The 22,724-nt window shown below is 37.2% G+C and overlaps 1 protein-coding gene across 1 annotated transcript in view; it reads right to left on the bottom strand.

Moving 5' to 3' along the window:
• Positions 1–22,358, bottom strand: part of LOC131935766 (axotactin-like) — a 110,968-nt gene extending 88,610 nt beyond the window's left edge. Inside the window, exons 1-2 of the mRNA XM_059292411.1 lie at positions 22,280–22,358; positions 16,148–16,445 (exon numbers count right to left, since the gene is read on the bottom strand). The gene's annotated coding sequence lies outside the window, so the exon portion shown is untranslated. The remainder of the gene's footprint in view (positions 1–16,147; positions 16,446–22,279) is intronic.
• Positions 22,359–22,724: the final 366 nt, after the last annotated feature.

The raw sequence follows: 22,724 nt of genomic DNA, 5'->3' as shown, positions 1-22,724 counted from the left end.
AGAGGCTCCAGGGTAAGTATATCAGATAAAATATATCAGATAAAATATATCAGATAAAATATATCAGATAAAATATCTCAGATAAAATATCTAAGATAAAATATATCAGATAAAATATATCAGATAAAATATATCAGATAAAATATATCAGATAAAATATATCAGATAAAATATATCAGGTAAAATATCTAAGGTAAAATTTTTCAGACAAAATATCTCAGATGAAACGTCTCAGACGAAATATCTCAGACGAAATATCTCAGACAAAATACCACAGACCAAATATCTCAGATAAAAAAGCTCAGATAAAATATCTCAGACAAAATATCTCAGATGAAATGTCTCAGACGAAATGTCTGAGACAAAATATCTCAGACCAAATATCTCAGGTAAAATATCTCAGATAAAATCTCAGAAAAATATCACAGATAAATATCTTAGACAGGTTATCTCAGACGAAAATATCTCAGATAAAATATCTCAGATAAAATATCTTAGACAAAATATCTCAGACAAAATATCTAAGATAAAATATCTCAGATAAAATATATAAAAAACATAATATTTCAAGGACAAAATAGCTAAATGACAGAATATTCCACTGCCAAAAAGCTTAGACAAACTATCTCACACTAAAATATCCCAGATACCTAAAGTACAAAATGTCTCAAGGACAAAGTATCCCAGATAAAAATTTCGCAATACAAAACATCTTAAGTATCTAAGATAATCAAAATATTAAAATACTCAAAATGAATATTGCGAAAAGATTTTGTAAATATCAATTTTGTTCGTGGTTTTTTTTTATTGATTTATACGGCTATTTAAATTTGTGATTAGTTTTATAAATATGTTATAAAATTTAGTTTTGTAAAATTTGGCTTGTCTTGTTCTATTGTTCTAAAAATAGACGCTTATACCTGAAAACCTTTTCATTTACCTACACAAACAAAAGACGCTTTTCTTATCTGTACAGGTAAAACTTGTGTATTGTTTTTTTAAATCTTTTTCATTTTTTTACGATGAGAAATTCTAAACACAAAAACTCTAAGATCGCGAACAGACGGAGACTTTGATTTCTACGTCGTTACGAATAACGAGCGTATTCATAAAACATGAGTACATTACACAACCAAGTGTATTGTCTTTTAATTGTGACGCGCACTCTTCCACTCTCAAAAACAAAATTGGTTTTTGTTTTGAAGAACTCTTTAGATAACCGCAGGCATGTATGTACAGTACCAGTGTACTTTACCGTATGGTATAAGAGGGTCAATGTAAGTAACTTTCAGAAACAAGCCCACACAAAGATGCAGGTGTTTGTGAGCACTAAAGTAATAATAAACGCTGAATTGATATACATAAATTAACATTTTGACATTTTATAAACAATACAGTACTCCAAACAACAATGACTATTGTAACACATTCATGTATATTAAAATGTATTGTTAAAAAAAAGTTATAAATATAGGCTATATCCTTAATTTTGGTGGTTTTTTTTTTTTTAGGCAAAACGATAGTTGTACTCAGCTTCCCTCTTTCTAAATCAGCGGTTCATAACCTTTCTGGAGGTACGTAGACCCACCAGTTTCATTTGGACATTTACTGAACCCTTTTTAATATTTCTATCGTCCACACTGCCAAAATCCGATCGTGAGTCCGCCGGTGTGTTTCTTGACCTCCGGCAAACCCCTGAGATTGACTTAACAAACCTCTGGGGTTCGATCGAACCCCGGTTAAAAACCATTATTCTAAATAGGACTTTACATTTAAACATTGAATTCACTATTAAAAAATAAAAAATATATATAAAAATAGAAAAAAAAATAAAAAAAAATAAAACGAGGCAGTTTAAAAATGTGTATGAAGGAACGGGAAAAACTCGTTCTGCCGTCACTAAAAATCGGGGAAATCCGCATCCATGAAGATGATTGAATAATAAAGAGGTGTTTATACATCCCTGCTTACCTTCTGTCTCTCTCAATCACGTCGTTTACAGTTTATTGTTGGCCTTACCTGCTCACGCGAGAAAGGTAAACAGGTGGGAATACGCGTGCTTCAGGTAGGAATATCCTACCGGAATTACCTGTGGTGTTTAAATTTACATGCATGCAGGATCAGTACGTCTGCGGCTTTTTACGGGGGATGGGGTAGATTTAAGAAGTTTTTTGTAGAGGGTGTTTATCTATTTAGTTATTCAAATAGCAAATGTTCAGATTGTAAGAAAACATCACAAAAAGATTTCAAAGTAGAAGGGGAAAAGTGATCATGTGGAACTTGAGGAAAGAAAAGTCGAACATTGGATATGTTCTGGTGTTGAGGGTCGGCACATTTGTTCTGTGTAAATGTGCCGAGTGTAAAATAAGGCGAAAACCCGCAACTGTAGAGTTATGTATGTAAATTATGATAAAACATTCGTCATATAATAAGTTAATCAAACAAAATGTAATGTAATAAAAAAAATGAAGAAACAATCAAAGTGGAATAAAAAAAAAATTAGTAAGCGGTTCATGTGTATGTTTAATAAGAAAGTTAACACCAGTAACCCTTTTTCAATACATGGTTGTAAATTACAAGATCAGCAACGCATCATATCTACAATATCATGTCTACATTAAGTAAAATAAAAGTAAAGTTCCCCTTTAGAACATAACTATACATGGGGCAAGTAAAGTATTGCTACACTAAGTAAAGTAAAAGTAAAGTTCCCCTTTCGAACATAACGGTCCATGGGGCAAGTGAAGTATTGCTACACTAAGTAAAGTAAAAGTAAAGTTCCCCTTTCGAACATAACGGTCCATGGGGCAAGTGAAGTATTGCTACACTAAGTAAAGTAAAAGTAAAGTCCCCCTTTGGAACATAACGGTCCATGGGGCAAGTGAAGTATTGCTACACTAAGTAAAGTAAAAGTAAAGTTCCCCTTTCGAACATAACGGTCCATGGGGCAAGTGAAGTATTGCTACACTAAGTAATTCTGTAAAAACACGCACTACTCTCTGTGGGACTTTAGTGGATCACAGATGTTTTACTAAGGAAGAAAAATGACCTAATTGAACTTTATAACACAGCGAAGATGTATAATTCCTTCAAGATCAGGTGCCATCGAGCCTGTATTGGTACGAAAACTTGAGGACACCAGTATACAGTGGTCTACTACTTACATCGTTAATGATAATTTAGACATGTAAATTTAGTACATCGCGTCACACGCCGTCCTGTAAAATAATTTTGAAATTGCCTCATGAAAAAGTGGTGGTTTAGCGCAGTGATTCTCACACTGGGAGATGTGCCTCACTAGGGCATCGCGGACTAGTGCTAGGGGTTAAGCAGAAAGCTCAACAGTTGAACACATGTGATGTGACGTATAGGGCATTGGACCTCAAAGATCAAATTTGTTTTCTATCTTATTTTAAGAGTCTAATTTGCTTTACAAATTTTACCTTGTTGCATTTCGGAAACACATTTTTAATTTTTTTTAAATAGATCAATACGTTAACTCAACTAGCTACTTCCAATAAATTTAAAATACCAAATGGGAGACAACCTGATACAATTTTCCAAAAAGATATTTTAAAAATCAGGGAGATTCAATAGTATTAAAAATAACATTGTTTGTTATTTTTTCAAACAGGAATATTTACAACCTCATACAACTGCCGGTCCAAGTTGTATATTTCAAATATGTTTGACTTACAATTTGACTCTGCATTATGTAAAAACCTATCAGTTATTTAAATACTTTAGTTGTAGAGATGCAAAAATTCACTGTATTCACTGATGGTAAAAAAATGGCAGGGTTTTTAAGCTTAACTTTCCCAGTGTTTAAGTACTCACTTGCAGAAAAAAATCACGCCCAAAGATGGCTTCCATATTTTTCAACTTTCGAGATTGTACCCTCCCTGCCCTCTCCCTGATTTCCAACTATCAACTAAATAAGTAAACAATGGATTCAAGTTTTTGTTCTGATGAAATATAATTAAGACGCTCTGTATGAAGAATGTACAAATGATTGTGAAAAATATTTTTGTAAAACTACATCAGGCCTCACAAGCCGTTGATGAAAATAGTAATACAAGAGCAAACAAGGTGACAATCGCACTGATGATAAAATTTACTTGTCCTAGCCACACAAAAAAATAGCCATTGGTATAGGGACTGTTCAATCTATACTCGGTAATTAAAAAAAAAAAAAAAAAAAAAACGCGGCATTTTTCCCCAGCCCTGGTGGTTAATTTTTAAATAGAATCTAAAAAATTAATTAGTTTTTATTATTGATGAAGACCTCCTATTGTGCAGCAGGGCCTGGAGAAATGAAATAAAAATGGCACGGAGCTAGTGGTCATGAAGGTTGATGTGTTTGTTGCTGGGTTCGAATCCTTGCCAAGCTAGAGGTACAGAGTCCTGTTAGACTTCCCGGGTTAAGCGAGCTTTGTCTTTTAAATATGCTATTCGAACCATAGACACGTTGAGTCGAAATAAATTTTGTTTACCAGGTACATGTATGTTTGACTGTCGAGGAACTTAAAAAAAACCGAATGGTGGATGGGGGTGTTCTTGAAGGTGTAGTCGCCTCAGTGTAACAATTTATAGACCGCTGCTTTACAAATATACCTATTTTTCACAAAATACTTCTAGCTGTTTAAAATAATTCTATAAACCTTATTTCACTTGTCGTGTCCCAAAAACCCACCCCCTTCCCCCTTCCCTACTTCTGTTTCCGCACCCACATCGCAAAAACATTTCTAATATAAAATAATCAACATCATTTTCATCATCATTTTCCATTACCACGGAACTGTTATTCGATGAAGGGGGAGGAAGGAACAACAGAAGAACATTTACTTACCAGCTTAACATTAAAATACAGATGGCCGGCCCTTAAACTACAGTGTAAACTAAATACTTGATGAACTGTTTTAATACATTAGAATAAGGAACTATAGAACTGTGTAATCTGCTTTCCGCTAAATGTCATAATAGATAAGGTGGGGTTATGAAAGCAAGAACGCAATCGAATAATCTGCTTGGGTGCAGCTATTTATAGGAATATAATTTATCAACTAAGCGTTATTTTTGTTAGATAATAGGCAAATCGACTTAAATCAGAAATTCTGGTTCACATTTTAATATTCATTATTTTTAAAATTGTTAATTATTTTAAAACTCACACGAATTTTCTGAAACGATTAAAAATTGAAAGCTGTCATAACTTCTTAATCACCCCCCCCCCCTCCCCACACACACAACGTCCCTCAATTTAATACAATTTTACATTTCCATATTGCCACTACACGCATTTTCAACATTTTACAAAAAAAGCCCCCCCCCCCCCCCTTCCCACCCACACAACCCCCTTTAACGAGGTAGACAAGCCAGTAACCCTCTCCCTAAAAGTGTAGAAACTAAAACTATATTGACCATCCCCCATCTGCACTCTAAAACTTTACTAAAGCTACTTATCTTCGAACTAACTCGGCGAATTTATAATCATCCTACCTGTATTTATAATCATCCTAAATGTAATTATAATCATCCTACCTGTAATAATAATCAGCCTAAAGCATTTCCGTTCGTCACAAGATTAGCCGATGACCAGGAATAGAGAAATATTGCGTATATCTAGAGAGGTTTGGTGTATCCACGGTAAGCCAATGGTCTCACATTGTTGCAGGTCTTGATCAAGGGAGGATTAAGTCTTAGCCAGAGCTGAGAATAATCCTGGGCCCCAGGCTGAGATTATTCCTAGGGCCCCTTGCTGAGATTATTCCTGGGGCCCCTTGCTGAGAATAAATCGGGGCCCCTTGCTGAGATTAATCATGGGCCACTTGCTGAGATTAATTCGGGGCCCCTGACTGATATTAATCATGGGCCCTTGCTGAAAATAATTCGGGGCCCTGGCTGAGATTAATCATGGGTCCCTTGCTGAGAATAATTCGGTGCCCGTTGCTGAGAATAATTCGGGGCCCCTGGCTGAGATTAATCATGGGCCCCTTGCTGAGAATAATTCGGGGCCCTTGGCTGAGATTAACCATGGGCCCCTTGCTGAGAATAATTCGGGGCCCTTGCTGAGAATAATTTGAGGCCCCTGACTGAGATTAATCATGGGCCCCAGACTAAGAATAATCTGGGCCCCCTGGCTGAAGTTAATCATGGGCCTCTGGCTAAGAATAATCCGGGGCCCCAGACTAAGAACAATCCGTGACCACAATGACTTTATTTTTATCGCGAGACTATTTCGTATCTCAAAGACAATTTTGTTCTATTTATAGGTTCCATTACGTGTTGTCGTGACGATATTTTAAAGAGCGCTAGTTGGTCGATCCCGATTTGAAAGGGCGGGGTGAGGGGGATTACAAAATCGTTCAAAGAAATCAAGAATAACATTGAATACCAAAGCATGAACACAGCGGGTTAATTGTTTTGCTTATTGGTGAATCTAAAAATAGATTGTGTGCGGCGTAGGTGTGGAGTGGAGTGGAATTGATGGTTTGGGGGGATGGAGAATATATTATTAAGATAAATGAATACCACTATCTGAGCCAAATGTTAAATCTCCTAAATGTTTAAATAAGATAGAGACTCACATTAAACACAAAACAGATTAATATAGGTATTGTAAGTAGGGGTTATATATACACTACAAGCAATAACTCTACACTTTTAATTGGCATCATAACCTAGAGTCTTGGCTTTAAAAAATGACAAATTAAATGTTAAAATTTCAATTACGCGTGGAATGGTCCATTTTCTATGTGAAATTGTAAGGCTTTTAGGGGTCGGTGTGGTCGAGTCGGTAAAGCTCGTGGTTGCTAAACGCAGAAGAAGGAAGTAAGGCGTTTCGTCAGTTTGTTGCAAATAGCAGAAACATAAATAAACAACATAACTGTAGGTAAAAATGTAAACACATTACAACAGAAAGGAACGATGTATTAAAAAAAAAGTTGTATAAACACACAAAAAGTTGGAATTTTCAATAATATTATTTGTTAGCCACAAACCTATAAACAACATTAAAGCCAAGCCTTAATGAAAGCCACTACAAAGACCCGTATGCTAATGCGCAACATGCATGTTACATCAGAACAAAAAATTCTTCTGCAGACATCTGTCAAAACTCGAAACGTTGTTTCGCGAACAGACGACCGTGCTTCTCCTGTTTCCGGTCTGCGTAATACCAGTCATAAAATGAACCAGGCGCATGCGCAACGGCACGATCGGGAAATGTAAGAAAAAATATTCATTTCAGATTTTTTTTTTTTCATTTATTTACCACGAAAATGGTTGAAGTAATTATTGGGACTTGTTAATTGTGAATTCGTGTTCTGCATGTCGACGACAAATGGCAAATCGATAAAAGCACTCGCTTTTTGTGGGGGATAAAAAAAAACTCGATCATCAGCATTCAAATTTTGTTTCACGTGTCTGATGTTTTTTTTTTTTTTTGCCCCAAAGTTTATCGTAGCATGGACGATTGCATTTTAAATATACAGCGGGGCTTTGTAGAGGGAGGTAACACGCTGGTTTAAACACCGTCATGATGATGGTGGGCCATTAATACTTTCCTACATAGATGATGATACCGGGTGGGGGTTTTTAAAACTTTTTTTTCAGAGCGTTTTTTCTTCTCCAGTTAATACGGATTGCATAGGCACTCAACTCACGCTGGCCATATATCAGGTTGTAGACAGGAGACTTAGAAAACAAGCGCTTCTTAAAATCATGTAAACGGGGACATGTACTTTTTTTCTTTCAAAATTCATTCAAAATCTTCTATAAACAGGGGTAGCAGTCATATTAACTTAACTAAAATGGTTTTAAAATGAACATGTTTTAAGAGCTTCATACTACCGAACATGAACTTCTTGAATTAAATTTTCATTAATTTTTTTATGCAACTCACCAGCTCAATATATATTATCAATTCAAACTTTACTGTATAAAAATCATAAAAAGTCAAACCCTCCATACATACCACTGATAACGACACATCATTCAGTCACTACAAACAACATTCAGAGGTTACGCGGGAGTCAATCAGCTTTCAATGGCATGTCTCGGTAACTAGGATGTACGGAAGGCAACGATAAACGAAGTGAACAACTCCGTTTCACAACTTCACCACGGGGGTTAGATAACAGTAACTAGCCTTCTGTTCGTCAAATCGCCATGGCTTGTTTCGTGTATTATTTCTAGAATCTATAGCATAGAATGTCATCAAACGTGACTTTTAAACAACAAAACAAAACATACGATTTTACCCATCATATACGTTATCCGTAACTACCCTTCTGTGTTTCTAGTTACCATGGCATGTTTTATGTATTAGATCTACTCCTATCGCATAGAATTTCTTCAAAACATGACTCTTAAACAACAAAACCAACGATTTTACCAATACGTTATCCGTAACTACCCTTCTGTTTTCTAGTTACCATGGCATGTTTTATGTATTAGATCTACTCCTATCGCATAGAATTTCCTCAAAACATGACTCTTAAACAACAAAACCGACGATTTTACCAATACGTTATCCGTAACTACCCTTCTGTTTTCTAGTTACCATGGCATGTTTTATGTATTAGATCTACTCCTATAGCAAAACATGAATTTTAAACAACAAAACATACTATTGTACCTATCCTAAACGTTATCGGTACCTAGCCTTCTGTTTTCCATGGTTTTCCTTCTGTTACCATGGTATGTTTCATGTATTAGATCTACATTGAATATCCACAAAACCTGACTTTTAAACAACAAAACATACGATTTTACCTATCCTATATGTTATCCGTAACTAGCATTCTGTTTTCTAGTTACCATGGCATGTTTCGTGTATTAGATCTACTCGTATAGCATATAATTTCCTCTAAACATGACTTTTAAACAACAAAACTAACGATTTTACCTATCCTATATGTTATCAGTAACTAGCGGTCCGGTTTCTAGTTACCATGGTATGTTTCATGTATTAGATCTACATTGAATATCCACAAAATTAGATCTACATTGAATATCCACAAAACCTGACTTTTAAACAACAATACATACGATTTTACCTATACGTTATCCGTAACTAGCCTTCTGTTTGTAAAATCGTCATGTAGTGTTTCATGCACTAAATCTACTCCTTAAGCATAGTACATCCACAAATCGTGTCTTTTGAACAATAAAACTAACGATTTTACCTACATGTTAGCCTTAACTCTTCTGTTTGCTAAATCATCATAACGTCTTTCGCGTATTGCTTTTATTAGTGTATCCTCAAAACGAATGTTTTAAACATTCCAATCAACTATTTTACCTTAACAAAAACCGGTTGCTAGGACTACATACCATGTTTTAATTTTATAATTGTATTAGTACCTCATCAATTTTCATTATACCGCCACTGCCTCTGTTTCCTAGTGATACAGCATTATTTTCTTTTCTTTCATCATCATTTTCCCATTCGTGCCCAAGATTTTTGGGTAGATGAAGTAGAGTCCATCTATTTCAGTAACCTCGGCATATGAACGAATAGTGTAGTCAGCACTATGCCCAACCGCCTTTATTTTCCCTACAGTGAGTTAGGTACCAATCAGAGCTGGGTGGACTCTGGGACGCTCTACTGGCTTGAACCCGGATACAACCTCGAGACTTTCTGGTTAGCAATCTAGCGCTCTACCGCGAGACCATTCCGTCCCCGCTGTTAGTATACGGAGAGTATTTTAACGAGTGTGTTAAAGTTTCGACTCTGTAAAAAGAAAGTCAACGGTTGTAGCGGTTGGTGATAGAGAAGTTCAAACGTTTACTTAATGTTGGTCTTGAATAATTGATACCGAAGTACCGGGGAAACATTCAGACACAGATTCGTGACGTAAAGATATGGGCTTTTTTGTGTTGCCACTAGAGAAATGGGCTTTTATGTCCATCGTATGACTTTTAGAAATATGGGTTTTCTTTCCACCGTATGACTGTTAGAAATATGGGTTTTCTTTGACTATGGTGTGACTTGTAGAGATATGGGCTTTTATACTACCCTTCATACGACAATTTCATATGACTACTTCATATAACCACTTTGTATGACCACTTTATATGACCTCTTCATACGACCACTTCGTATGAACACAGTTTCTATTTGTGCTGCCATTGTTTAGAGAAGCACAGTCTCTTTATACTTGCAGCGGTTCCCAAAACTGGAAGGCGCGAACCATTGGAGAGGCGCGGACAGGTGCTAGAGTATAAGCGATAAGTTTTTGTCTCCAGATACCCAAAGGATTTTCAAGGTGACGGTCAATAGTGCAGATGAAGTTGAGTTAACTTATTTCTGAGATCACGGGCTATGACGAAATTATGTGCAGCACTATTCTCAGCTTACGTCTTGCTTTTCCAGACTCGTGCTGTGTAACCATTAGAGCTGAGTGGACTCACGTTCTACTGACTCAAACGCAGGAACGGAAATCCCCTGTATAATTATCAGCAAAGGCCTCTCCGAGCGTGATACAACAATCATAACTTTTAACCTATATCCGCATACTTTGTTATAATCCCAACGTGATCTCTTATATTATAGATAGTGGCCAATCAAAATCTCACCTTTACTTCGTTGTTTAGTATAGATTGTACAGTAATACAATGTATTTGGTAAAAAGAAAAGTCAAACATGTACTCTTATTAGTTCCTTAAATTGTGCTGTGAATGTTAAGTATTTTACACACAGGCTATGAAGGTCATACCTTTCTTAGACGCCACCCAATTTAACCCCAACTTACCTCACAGCGGTGACGTAATACCGTCAAGGTAGCGATTTCCTTTATTTTAAAACTCGGGATGACTTTTTCTATTGACCCCCTCGACCTCAGGCTCGCTCAGCTACAAACACCTCGGACAAGCTGCCACGTTAAGTATTTCGTAGTTCCCGGGGCCTTGAGCGAACAAACATCCCTTCTGTAACAACAATGGACTCGTCCACAAAGTTCACGCGGATGTCGAATGTATTTGCTCAAGGGAAGCAATTTCGCGAGCGCTGTACGCAAATGTTTTGTTTTAGGCCAGCTCCCCCTAGGGGCGTGGGTGGTACGTGGGGTGGGGGAGATGTTTGGCTGCTAAACTGACTAACGTAGCCTCGAGTTAAATTGATTAATAATTAACAAGAAGAGAGGCGGCTTCGCTTTTTGAACTCCATTAAAAATGCGGCAACGACTAATTGACATTGTAATTTTTCAACTACACTTTTTTTTTTTTGCATCGTGAAGAGAAAAAAAAACAGCAAGTTTTTTACAGGGATTCTAATTACCAACTAAAGTTTGAACAAATCGGTATCCAGACTAATACGATGAAGTTAACATACTATTTCTCAAAAGTCGATACACAGAAATTAAAGTGGCATAGCAAGGGTTGCTTGCTCTTAAGAAAAATAAATATCTGCACCTATACTCATTTCATGTAACGGCTGATGTAAAAATTGATATTTAATTTTCAGCGTATTTGTGTTGCTAGTTTGGACCAGAATTAGAGTTAGGACTAAGGTTATAGTACCATTAGGATTGGGGCTATGGCTGTTGTAGTAATAGTTGGGATAGGATTTGGGTTAGGGTTGTAGTAATAGTTGGGATAAGATTTGAGTTTGGGATAAGTTTGCATTAACGTTAGCAAATTATAATTTACCCCCAGTAACCTGACACACCCTTTTAAAAAATAAAATCCTATTATCGTGGCACTATCTGAAGTTGATATTGAACATAATCTCAGTTGTCATTCATAAACTAGGGAAGGCAGCACTGATACCATATTCAAAACATCATTGAGTTAATTGACTAGAGCATTAAAGTACAACCCTAAGCTTTGATGGCATTAAGTCCGTGGAGAGTACTCAAAAGCTAAAGAGAAGATTCGACACGTGCAGAATTAATCTCTTGACGAATTTGATTTTTTAATTTACCCGTCACTTATCAATACGCCTGTCTACTTCATGTCTTTTCTATATATTCCAGAGTAAATTATTACTTCTTTTTGTAAATAAAAATGATTGGCGGTATCATATGACCTCAGCCCCCTCCTACACATTAATCAAAGCAAGATATTGGCGAAACTAGGTCCTTTACTACAAATGAGATAAATTAGGGGCGGGGAGGAAGTGGGGAGGAATCACACTTTACGTATTGGTATCGGTTGATGATTAGGCTATAGATGTAGATATATTTCGTCAAATCACGTACTGAGAATATGAAATATGTATTTTTAGCGTTTGTGAGTTCTGACTAAAGGTCTCTTGTATTTCTATTAACTGACAGAAGGTCTCTGTGTTATTACTACCTGACAAAAGGTCCCTCGTGTTTCTATTACCTGACAGAATTTCCAGTGTATTTCTATCATCTGGAGAAATGTACCATTATGTTTTTCTATTACCTGATGTTAGTTCCCTGGTGTTTCTGACATGATAATAGGACACTAGGGTTTGCGTACCGAGCAAAGGGATGATCACACTATCCCTTCATATGCCGAGATTATCAAAACGTATAAACTCTACTTCATCTGCCCAACGGGTTATCCGGTCTGAAAGGATACTCAATTTTTTTTTTAAATTTTCAATTTCCAATCGATTTAAGTTGGGTAGCAAGAAAAATGGATGATAACAAAAACCTTATGGATTTTTCCAGTACCTTCTCCACCCCACTCCACCTCACCCCCAGATCCACTTTTCGAGACATCCACAACCCCATAAGAAAGAAGTTCACTTTGACAAGTTGGAATCCATCACGACAATGATACATTTCTGTTGGGCACACACACACAATAAGATCATTGTCAAGATAGGAACCCGACACCTGAGTTATGATTTTCTTTACCGTGAACTCGACATCCCACATACAAATAGGATGTAGGGGTTGGGTGGGGAGGGGTGAAAGAGACATCAACGTCTATAAATCTTACAATAACGACCTTCAGGTGATGTAATGTAATACACCTTTTGCTGTTCGTCATGCTTGAGTTGTGTTACAGACATAGCCTTGTACTTGGTGTGACGATTCTATAACAAATATTCAACCTTATATAATATAATTTTTAAAAATATAAAGCTAAAGTTTTGTTATAGAATCGTTCTCAATCAAAACGTTACGGGGTTACTTTTTTTTTTTAATTTAGCGTCTGTCTATTATATTTCTCTAACAAAGCGTAGAATGTTTTAAAACTTGGAGGTTGTTTTTTTTTTACACTTCTCATCGGTTTAATCTAAAACGTGGATACGTTAATTAATGCAGCATAGTTAGATTACACGGTCATCCGGTGGTGGATTTAGGGTCAGGCTGACCTGGATACGTCTAACGACTTCAGAAAGTTAGGGGCCAAGAACAGCTTGATTGAATCTATAGCTAATATTAATATTCGTTGTGATCGTTTTATGATAAATATTTTTTTGATATTGTGTCAGCCAAAACATCCAATAGCACAATCATTAGGATCGCTTGAGGAGGTTCAATGATACAGACTTTACTACAGAGTGAATACACTGAATGACTAAAGCTTTAAGGATTACTGGAGGACAAGCAAAGGACACAGGCTTTTAGAAATGTTTTAAGACAATCAACGGCACCAACTGTAGAAACGCTGCAAAACTAATCTCACTGAGAGGGAGGGATGTGTGTGTCTGTGTGTGTGTGGGGGGGGGGGGGGGGGGTGGTGGGTGGGAGGGGAGGGGGTATAGTTACTTGTTCCGATATATTGTAATTTCTCACATCCACACATCCACACACACACACACACTCAACATCGCCAGGGTTTGTCCGGTTGATGAAACAAATAGGATTAGGGAGGGGACTCTAGGTCGTAGTCACTAGATCAGAAGATCGGCGCCATGTTTTTACAGTTGGGATAGTAAATCCAGATCGTCACTTGGAGAAATCACACGATGACAAGTTTTTATCTATACAGGTTTAAAATGTCACACCCACTTATATTTTACATATCAAGATTTAAAATTTAACACCCACATATAATTAACATGTACATGTTTAAAATTCAACGCCTATTTATGTTTAAGGTTCTATTTGAATTAAAATGCTGTTGCATAATATATTCTTTTATATTATCTACAGTCTATAGATATTCATACATGCATATACACATAATTTTTTTCCTTAAAAGTATACATACTTATACACACTTTTTATTTTCCTTTCTGCTGTAAAAATACAAAAACCATGTTTAATTTCACAAAGTTATACAGATCTACAAAAAAATGGTCCAGTTTATTTCCATTCAGTTGAATACGTGTTCAATGGCAAGGGCATTAATTTTACCCAGCATTAAAAAAAAAGTGAAACTCTCCTTAAAAAGGATTGCTAAAGAGTAGTCGAATGTTTTCTCGCGGGCGTCAAGTTAATTTGCGCACCAATTCCGTGCGCACTCCTCGCTACTGCCAGCTCCCTAAATAGGAAACTTCAAAGGAGATCGGCGAGACTGTATACATAGAAGAAAAATTCGCGTCGAGTTTACAAGATGTGCGCACTTAAATGCACAAACAAGTGTTGTAGAATTCCCTTCAGAGTGTATATTTTGTGCTTCAGCAGAATGCAAACAATGGCGCCCAACCCACTAATGAATAACATTTCACTTTTATTATTCTAACCTATATTTGAAACATTTTTCAGATTTTAACATTTATGTTTCGAATCGTGGTAATTTTCACAGGGGAGCTGAATAAGGAATTCTTCCAAAAAAAGGGTGTGATACTTTTAAGTTTGTGGGACGAGGTGGCCTAGCGGTTGAGCGCTAGATTGCTTAAGTCTCGAGTTCGAATCCAGTTTCAGGTCAGTAGAACGTCACTTAAGTCCATCCAGCTCTGATGGGTACCTAACTAAATAAAGGCGGCTGGGTACAGGGTATCCCTTCATATGCCGAATTCACAGAAACAAGTGTTTGAAAAAAGGAACTTTGGTTTTACCTGTTTACTGTTAAGTTATTATGACTAAATCAATTTGATAAATTCAAGCGCTAAACATAATCCTATTATTTGTCATAACGTATAAGCTTGCAGTAACTTTATTTAAAAAAAAAAAAACAAAAAAAAAAAAAAACATCAATAGCCTACTAGTTCACAGTAACATTCCATTTACCGAAAAAGTCTTTTTTTTCTGGCAATGGTTTGGAGAAAGATTCCCATAAACTCTGACCTCTAGGTTCAATGTAAAAAAAATAATTCCTGACCTCTAGGTTCGATGTACATTTTTTTTCTCTGTGTACATATCCTTACAAATAACCAGAGAGCTATCCAGCTTAAAGTGGCGTCTAAATCAGCGGTGGAATCGACAAGTGGAAATTATTCATCTATACAGGATTCCCATCCCTACTTTTTTTTCTATACAGGATTCCCATCTCTCTCTTTTTTTTTTTGGGGGGGGGGGGGGGCGGCAAAAGGTCGATCGCAGGAGATGAGAGAGGTTCTGACTACGATAAAATACTGTATAGATTTTTTGTATACAAGCATTAGATTTTGCAACCGAGGGCTCTCGTCAGTAAGAAAATTGCTATTCTCGGGTTTCGTTTGCAATTTAAGTTTAAAATTTTAACATGTCGTATTAGTGATACTTGATATTTGAATACGGTTAGGGTTAATGCATGTTCTACAAGTTAAATTCTATTGTTTTGATGTAAGTTAGTGTGAGCGTCTACGGATAGTTAGATCGTAGTGTTTTAGAGATAATTAGAAAGTATTAGTGTTAAGGAGTAGTTAGATAGTTGTGTTTACTGGTAGACTAGTTTTTAAGTATTAGAGCTAACACTAACAGTGAACAGGTAGTTAGTTTAGTAGACAGTGTCAGAGTTTATGTGTAATCAACGTCCGAGTTTAAGGTTACTACAACTACAATCCTCCCCTGAAGTCTTAATCGTAGACAGTAATGCTTTAAAAAATTACCCAACAAAATTTAGTAGGCCTATAAGACCGGCATGTCTAAAAGTAGTAATATACTAGATTCGAGATCTAGAATCTAGTTAGTAGTATACGCACAAAAAGTAAGTTAAGCTTAACATTAACCTAGAATATTTTTTTACAAACAAATCAATTATCAATAAATTCCTACGACAATGTAATACATTTGTGTTTGTGAATCAGGCTAAGCTTAGACAAAAAAAATGTATTGTTAATTAGTTAATGACTTACCTAACTGTAAATCCAAAGAAAACAACAGAGAATGTAAATCCTTTAACAACAAGTGTCGAATTTGTAGGGATAAAATCAAAACATCCGGTGTCCAATGTGTGAACACAGTGAATTAATTCTCTTGCTTCACGTTACACAATCCATGCAGGGGAAGTCATCCACTCCAAGGGAGGCTATTCACAAACACAAACACCCGTAATATTAATATTTCTTTTGAGCTGTGCTATTTCCACATTTAGAAGGCAGAATTTAGACTCCGTTGTGTAATCCAATCTCACGAATATTTCATGAATTTCATCTGCAAAGATTAAACGAAGAAGTTGATTTTTTTTTTCTTAAAAAAAAAAATTGAGTTACAGGTAGCTGGTTTATTTAACGCGAACCCCTCGGAAGTTAAAATTAGACACGGTCTGACCCGGCAGCGAGAAAAAATAGGGGGCCAGTGGAGTTAGAGCGCGCGCCGTGGAATCGATACGGCGTTATTCAACACTTGCTCGACTTCTTTCCGACTATTGAAAAAATCTCTCTCGCCTACAGCGAGGGCGATTGGACACGGGGGATGTTCAAATTTGCGTTCTCGTTTGACCTTTCGTGGGCGGTGAGGGAGAGGGTATCTCGGCGGAGACCCTCGCTGAATCACGCGACGAAAAGTGTTACAGTAACAACCGACCAGTTGCCGTTGATTAATTCTTTAACGTGAAATAAATGCATCGGCAAGTGGCTGTTTTACGTCCAGTGTTTCTTCCAGACTTATTTCTCCGGGGGGGGGGGGGGGGGGGTGGGGGGCACTTGAAATTATAGGGGGAGGGGGGGGGGGGGCGGTAGACTTGCTTCGAGGGAGGGGGGCGGACACTGTTAAATGTATATATTTTCTATATAAATTCCATTTCGTTCAGGGGGCGGTAGACTATTTTCATGGAAGAAACTCTGTTTACGTCAATTTTGAAGAAGGAATTATTGCGTGACACTGTCGCATAAACTACCCACACTTTACATTAAATAAATGGTGGAATACTGGATTTAATATTTTTTTAGAGCTGTCTTTATAATTGTGTAGATCAGGGGTCTCCAAACTACGGCCCGCGGGCCGGATGCGGCCCGCAAGGTCCTCTCATCCGGCCCGCGGAGATCTTTTTGCCGGAGAGGATATATTCATTGAGTTAAAGAAAACATTTGCTGATTATAACTTGGACAGTAATTCATTTAGATTTTTTTTTATCGGAGGGAGGGGTGCGAACTTGAAATTTGTATATATTTCTATATAAACTATATTTTGTTAAGTGGGGGGGTGGGGCGGTTGACGGTTTTTTTTTTTGGGGGGGGGGGGGGGAGGGCTCCATAACACCGAGGATATGCCTTGAAGAAACTCTGGCCCCCGAACTGATATTTGATAGTCAATGCGGCCCTCGGTCTTAAAAGTTTGGAGATCCCTGGTGTAAATCATTAAATGGATTAGTGAGTCGGCATCGTAGTATCGCGGAAGTAAAAAAAAAATATTAAAAATTTATGACAAGTTTGACATGTTTATCTAGTGGCGTAGCTAGGTGGTGCGTAAAAAGGGGAGAGTTGGGGTGGGGGAGGGGGGTTCAGACCCGGGCTTCATGCTTAAATTAAGTATATAAAATAAAGTAGCGTCCATATAATAAGTCGGCCCATATAATTATAGTATGTTGTATATAATTAAAGTGCGAGTCTTCCTTGCTATTGACTGCGTGTATTCGTGTATTAATTATTTAACAACATAATTTTTATACCAATTTAGCATTAATTTTCTGTTGTGTTGTAAGCGCTTTATAAGAACGGTGGATGCTATGCAAGTTGAGGTTACAAAAACTTTACCTTGAAAGAAACACGTCTCAACTCTAAGCGTTAAATTCTAACTCGAGAAAAACAAAACTTTAACTCGAGCTAAGATAAACCTGATCAAATTTTAACAAAACAACCCCGCACCGTTTACGGCGCTATTAAAACGTCTATCACAAGAATTAACCCGACAAGACCGTACAAAAAAAAAAAAAAAAAAAAAAACGCACGAGAAAACAGGTAAACCATTTTCGTTTTACCTGTACCCCAGTAACAACCTTCTCCGGTGTAGTATAAATGTGGGTGGAAGTGGAGAAATGAAGGGGGGGGGGGGGTAAATTCGACGGTCACTTAAAACATTTAAAAACGCATTACCCTTGTTATGAGGATGAAAGGGTTTCTGTTCATCAAGTCAACAGTTGACTTCGACTTCCCCGAGGGTTTGTAAATAAGCATGACATTAAGGCTATTGTCGTCACGAGAGGTAGGGGGGGGGTAAGGCCGCACGACGGGAGCACTAACCGAGCCAAGTGGCGAAAACAAATTAGGCTCGAGTGGTATTGTCGTACGACTACTTATATTACACGCGTGTTTTCAAAAAATAAATATTGGCTACCCAAAAGGTGATGTTTACTGAGGGATTAGCTTTTAAACAGGGTGTCTGGGGAAGGGTAGCTACGGGGACAAATTTTTTTTTTAGAAGTTAATATTTCGTACGGTGTCTTGGCTGTGGAACTTGATAAGGGTAAATAATGAAGACATAATCAAAATGTTAGGAATGACTGTGCATTAATATTATATGTTTGTCGACCATATCAAATTGACCTGAATTTGCTATCAGTTTGTGAACAAATCCAACATAAATATGGTTAAACGTAAATAATATGTGTTATACGAAGTAACACTAAACGTACATACACACACACATATATGTGTGTTGGTATAATATATATATATATATATATATATATATATATATATGTATATATATATATATATATATATATATATATATATATATATATATATATATATATATGCCACACATGATATACAAATATGTGTGTGTGTAAACATAATTTGTTACATATATATATATATATATATATATATATATATATATATATATATATATATATATATATATATATATATATATAATGTATCTGCCCATATATATGAGTGTTTGCATGAAGTATCAGATGACTAGGCTATAAGAAGACCCTCCTATTGCAGGGTCACGCAACTGAAATATTTGTGGAGTATTAGCTGAATGATCATAGTGGGTGGGGAAACGCCTTAAAAAACTGCCGATATTGCGTAAGGACCAGTGTGAGGTGTTATATTCAGACATTGTTGGATATGTGATAAGGTTGTTCGAGTATAGAATTTTAAGGCAGGATGAAAAGTGAAGGGAAATTATGGAGATATAATGGTCGGTAGGGGTAGGGCAGAGTATTAGGGTTAATGGGGGGGGGGGGGGGGGTAGCGTAAGAAGGGCGAGTGTGTTCGAGTCCTGGGGGTTGTTTGGGTTAGGGTGTAGTATGTTAGGGGATGGGAGGGGCGTCAGCTTGTGGTAGTATGCATGAGTTTAGGGGAGGAGGGTGTAAGCGTTAGGGTGGAGGGTGTTGGAGTAAGGGTGGATGGGCGTGGTGGCTTTGGGGGTAGAATAGAAGAATGATAGTAGTAACGTAGTGAACATTTGATATCGGGGTGTGGTTGAGGGAGGTGTAACATGAGAGTAAAATAATGCTGCCGTTGCAGGTTGGTGAAATATGCACATACAGAAGGTGGTGATGATGAATGTGAATAGGATTGACTGAAAATGGTAGTAGGGGAAGGGTGGGTGATGGGAGTGGTAGAGCTGATGGTAGTGGATGAAGGAAAAGAGGAGTGAGAGTTACAGAAGGGAGTGGGAAGGTGAGCTTTCACATTGTATGCACCACACAGGTTTCTGTAAACTTCCTATTTGAAGAATGAGGAAACAGACCACTCCCATCACCGGGAACAGGTTCGGGACCCGGCTAGACAAGCATTTATCACATTGAACATATCCCCATTCAACTAGAATTCCAATGTGTGTGTATAGATACGTGCAAACAGTTAATGATGTTAAAAGGTGCACCGACTGGTTTTTTTTTTGTTTCTTCTCACGTAAGCTAACTCGTGGGCGTATGAATCGCTAGATCGGACCAATGAATGAAGGCTTGGTCAGGTGGGTTATACACGTACGGCTACGCACATAAAACGAAAGGATTACTTTTTAAATACATTTTTTTTTCATTCGTACTTTACAAACCTAATCGACGTATATTTTTTTTTCTTTACAACCGTTTACCATCAATGTCACCAAAAGTGGTAGAGGTTCTTATCGAATGTTTACATTTGCTCGTTATTAGTTGACTCTCGTACGAGTTTATTTCAGGTAACTCAGTGCCACAGTTTCCTCCCTGTACATAAAAAAAACTACTGTCTATGGACGAACCGTGTGTCGAGTGTTTGATTATGGTTGTGTGTCAAGAGAAGTAGTTTCTAGCCGTGGGTTTACGCTTATGTAGGGGAATCTTAACCAAAGGCTCCCATTTCTAGCGAGTAGTTAAAAAGTTATTTACACTACGTATGTCTATTGACATTATGAAAAGTTCATACGTGGAAATTTAGTCGAGCTTTAAGCAAGCCGGAACTAGAATTTTGAAAATATTTAACACTTTTTTCAAATAAATTAGGAACTTTTATTTTTCTAAAGTTGAGCAATAAATATTACATTAGAAAATATTTTCTCATAATTGCTGTTATAATTTCCATCATGTTTGTAGCATAAAAGAGTCCTTAATTTCAATATTAATCAACACTATTAATTTATTTAAATAATTTTTAGACCTTACTTATGCTTTTAAATTTACAGTCTAAATTTATTGTATAGTGTTAAAAACTGTAACTCCAATCGTAGAAAAATATTTTTTTAAAAATAATTTTTGAGAAAACATTGATGACCACGTGTGACCCGCGGACCGCTGGTAAATTAAACCACGCTGATTTTCACCTTTGATAAGCTGCCCGCGATGTATCCTTGCCATAAAGACCGGGTTCATTCCCCACCGTAATTAACGGGAATTAACTTGACCCGTGAACAAAAGCGTAATTTACTTCAAACAGAATGTGGCGAGCTTTGCACGTCGCTAATGAAAGAAGGGGCACTGAGGGGATGAACGTAACACGAAGCCTCTTTCTCGGAGTCTTATATCAAAGCGAGGCTGGCCATGTATAGCAAAGCGAGCCTGGTCTCTTAGATCAAAGCGAGGCTGGTCTATATTAAAGCTAGGCTGTATACAGAGGCGTAGCGACCCCTCCCGGCGCCCGGAAACAAACTTTCGATTTGCGCCCCCCCCCCCCCTCGAACTTTCGATTTGCACCCCCCCCTCAAACTTTCAATTTGGCGCCCCCCTAAGGTCGGCGCCCGGGGACATATGTCCCCCCCCCGCCCCCCCCCCCTTGCTACGCCTCTGGCTGTATATTGTATTAAATAGAGGTTGTCCTATTATATCAAAACTGCTGTCCTGGCATATCAAAGCGAGGCTGCTTGGTATTAGTATAACGAAGCGAACTTATACTAGTGTATCAAAGCTATGTTGTACTAGAATCTAGAATATCAAAGTGCGGCTACATAGTATTTTAAACGAGGCTGTATTGTAACTTTTTAAAAATAAGTGTCAAATTTAAAACATCTAAGATTCAACGTATCGAATAAGCAGCCTCTATTTGTGTTTGTATGCTGATAAACTATATAAATCTATAATATGAAAGTGTGTATCAGTTTTACCCTAACCCTGTAAGGTACGTTCATAAAACTATACATATTTCCCCACTAGCCATTGTGCTAACTAAACTTGCAGGAAGAAATATTTTAAATATTTTAATTTTGTATCCACCCCTTCCATTCCGTCCACCCCCCCCCCCCCCCCGCAAACGTTTCAATGCCAAACTAGCCTTAACTAGCCGAGCATCGTACTTGAAGAAGTAGAGAGCAAATGAAATCCATTTTTATGTCCTGCAATTACCATTTATATGAAGTCTTGAACTTGAGCATTACGGAACTAAACGAATAAATAAAATAGATTCTTGAAATATTAAAAAAGAATAATTGGCCTTTGACGTGTCATTTTTAATACGGTATTTATTTTTGTTAATCTTTATATAATCCTCTTTAACTCTAAGACTCATTAAACAAACAAAAAATCTCCTGCATAGACGTTTATAAAAATTGTTTCGAACATACGGTCTGCACCACCAACATTAAATCAGAGAATCAAACAACACTAAAAAACATACCAGACTCGGCCATGCATGCAATGTTTGACTATACAAATACTTCTCTCCCTTGAACCTGCTATTGCAAATTAAAAATAACTTCACACTGAATGCCTGTTGGATAATCTCCCTCGCCTTACGGCTCGGTCTATAACTGGATGTCAATCCCAAGAATTTCCTCACTGAACTTGGAACTAGAATTTTTTTTTTAAATCACCGCACTCGAAAACATTTCTCACGGAGCTGTGAATGGATCTTTTGTCCAATCAGCAAACAGCCCTACAGCTCGGAGCGTCGGCCTATTTTGTTTATAATCCCCGGATTAAAAAAGGGGGAATGCAGTGGGGGGTGATTGGTGAGGTCGATAGTGTGTTTGAGTCCCGTTCTCGAAGGCTCTGTTTGCTGTGTACGTCTGTTTGTGTGTGTTCCTGTCACGTCAGTTTTGTAATGGTGTGTTGACGTGTTT

The sequence above is a fragment of the Physella acuta genome, unplaced genomic scaffold, assembly GCF_028476545.2.
Source record: "Physella acuta isolate Inbredline_101_S28 unplaced genomic scaffold, ASM2847654v3 ptg000157l, whole genome shotgun sequence".
NCBI classification, from domain to species: Eukaryota; Metazoa; Mollusca; class Gastropoda; family Physidae; genus Physella; species Physella acuta.
This window is presented reverse-complemented; position numbering and strand designations above follow the sequence as displayed.